General features: G+C 39.8%; 1 pseudogene; it reads right to left on the bottom strand.

The window, feature by feature from the left end:
* Positions 1 to 281: 281 nt before the first annotated feature.
* LOC143303983 (5S ribosomal RNA) lies at positions 282 to 400 on the bottom strand (annotated as a pseudogene).
* Positions 401 to 2,485: the final 2,085 nt, after the last annotated feature.

Raw genomic sequence — 2,485 nt, 5'->3', positions numbered from 1 at the left:
ATAACTGATAGTGTAACTTTTTAATTAATTTTAAGAACACTAAATTGGTGTATTTTATTACATATTGCACTTTATAAAAGCGGAAAAAGAGTAGCAATTAATTGGAAACAATTCCAGGTAAACAATAACTGATAATTACAACAACAACAACAACAACAACAAAGAAAATGCGTCGCTAAAATCAAAAAGGGAGATCTCCCCGCGTTCGGTCACTCATCGATGTTCTCCACAGAGGAGAGATCCGATGGTTCGGATGGCTAAGTGTTAAGAAAAGTAAGAAGAGCCAACACCACACGGAGTTCCAAAGCGGTCACCCGTTTAAGTACTAACCGTGCCCAGCGCTGCTTGACTTTCGTGATCAGACGAGACCGAGTACTTTCAACGCGGTGTGAGCGTTAGCTTTAGTGATCAGTTTTGTTATTTCATGTTATCGAATAGACACAATATTTAAGAAAACATACGTGTATGTATGAGGATAAATGGTATTTTTAGACGTGCATACAGATTTATAAAATTTTTCCTGGCTTCGTTTCCCAAACAATGAATTGTGAAGTTCCGTCATGTAGATACGCGTATACTTAAAAAGTAGCGGAGTCAAGTGGACCGAACTTCATAATTGATTTTCTGGAAAACCAAGTCTTGTGTCAAAAATTGTCACTTCATCCTCGACTTATTTTTGTATAGGAAATCAGGCCCTTTCGACCTGCACCATCATAATACTCTAATTTTCTCGCCTACTTCAATTTTGAAACTATTTAGTTTCACTGGATTGCGTATAACTACCAACAGCAAAATACCAACATTCACGGACGACACGGCTGTCGTGACAACGACCATATCCAAATCCACGTCATTCCATACTACCTGACTTGACCTTTGCACATGGCCCAACGTTACATTTTCCCCATTACGTAGGGCAATTAGGATCCGCCGCCCCTTGCCCCTCAACACCAACAAACGCAACCTATAAAAATCGCAAGCATTCCACCAAGAAGAGTCTTTTTTAGTTTTGAGTTCAGTCTTGTGTACAGTTTGGCCGTGATTTGAACTTCATTGTAATATTATACTTAATCATTTTCGCGAATAAAATTATAAATTATAAAAACAAAATTATAAAATTATAAAAACACGGTCAAGTTAAGTTACTCCTTTTTTATCATAAATTTTACGTGACACTGTACCAGTCAGGTGACACTGTAGAACGGCTTCTTTGATGTCTATTATAGTAACGCGGAAAGATCGCCGACATACAGACAATGTCGGCGATAAAGCGCAAATGCCGAGAAGCAGAAAGGGTCGGAAAACTTGAATAGGGCTTCGCGGCACTCGGCAACAAAACTTTCCAACGGTATCACCGAAGCGCAAATGCCGACAGGCCTAATGAGCTACCGATATCCGTACGGTTCTTCCGCCGAATATTTGGAAGAAGGCGTAGATGGTGTGACATCAATCACATCTCAACCTACATCAGAGACAAGACATCGACCCCCGACCTTCGGACACTTTTCTACATCATAACCTACACCGAGCCCCTCTCAACATCCTCAAACCAAAACGTATATAAACCGAGGCTTCACCCAGCTCGGGCAGTTCTTGTTCTAATTGCTATTCTTGTACAACACCCTTTTTACGGTTCAGTGTTATACTATTATTATAAGTGCCAAAATTATAATAAAGTTCGATAAAAGAAAATTAATAGTTGGGTTACGCGACTCAGCTTTCTTTTCTCTTCAAACCCAAGTATCAATTTTACGTGACAATGGCAACGGTGGCGGACGCGTAACGAACGTGTGCGTAGTAGGGATATTAACGGATGACAAAAAGAAACGAAACGGATCAAGAAAACAGTTGAGTTGTAACCGAGGGCAGAGAATCGTCAGTTGGAATCGAGAGTTGTACGTAAAAAGTCGAAAGCGAGCATTGTTAATAAATATACCGTTAAACACCACAGAGTATTTCTTCGGCACCGCAACCGTTGATCCTCGGTTAGCCACCGAAGAGTCAAGAGTCGTCAATCGAGAGTCGTTATATCACACTCTGTCCCAACATTCTTAACCGCCACTCTGTTGAATTCACATAATAAACGTCTGAATTTTTCTTACCTTGCTCGTGAAACGTTTAAACCTAAGCGAAATCATTCGAACGACGCGAGGAAATGAACAGTGATTTCTTAATTTCACTACTCCCCGTGCCTTCGACGTAACACAAACACTCTAATCCAGAAACAGCAGTCATATTACTACCAGAACTTATCAGAAAAATAGAAAAATGACTGCAAGATAAAAGCAAACCCCAGTCAATTTAACCACATTACATTTACAATACGAAAACGGAAACCACCTAATATCCGATTGAATGGCACGCACATAACACAAACAAAGCAAGTTAAATACTAAGACTCCACTTAGACTCATAACTTACATGAAAGCAACATACCAAATCAATTATAGACAAAATACGGATAAGAAGGAGACAGACGTACTGG

This window comes from Bombus vancouverensis, chromosome 17 (genome assembly GCF_051014615.1).
Source record: "Bombus vancouverensis nearcticus chromosome 17, iyBomVanc1_principal, whole genome shotgun sequence".
Lineage (NCBI taxonomy): Eukaryota > Metazoa > Arthropoda > Insecta > Hymenoptera > Apidae > Bombus > Bombus vancouverensis.
This window is presented reverse-complemented; position numbering and strand designations above follow the sequence as displayed.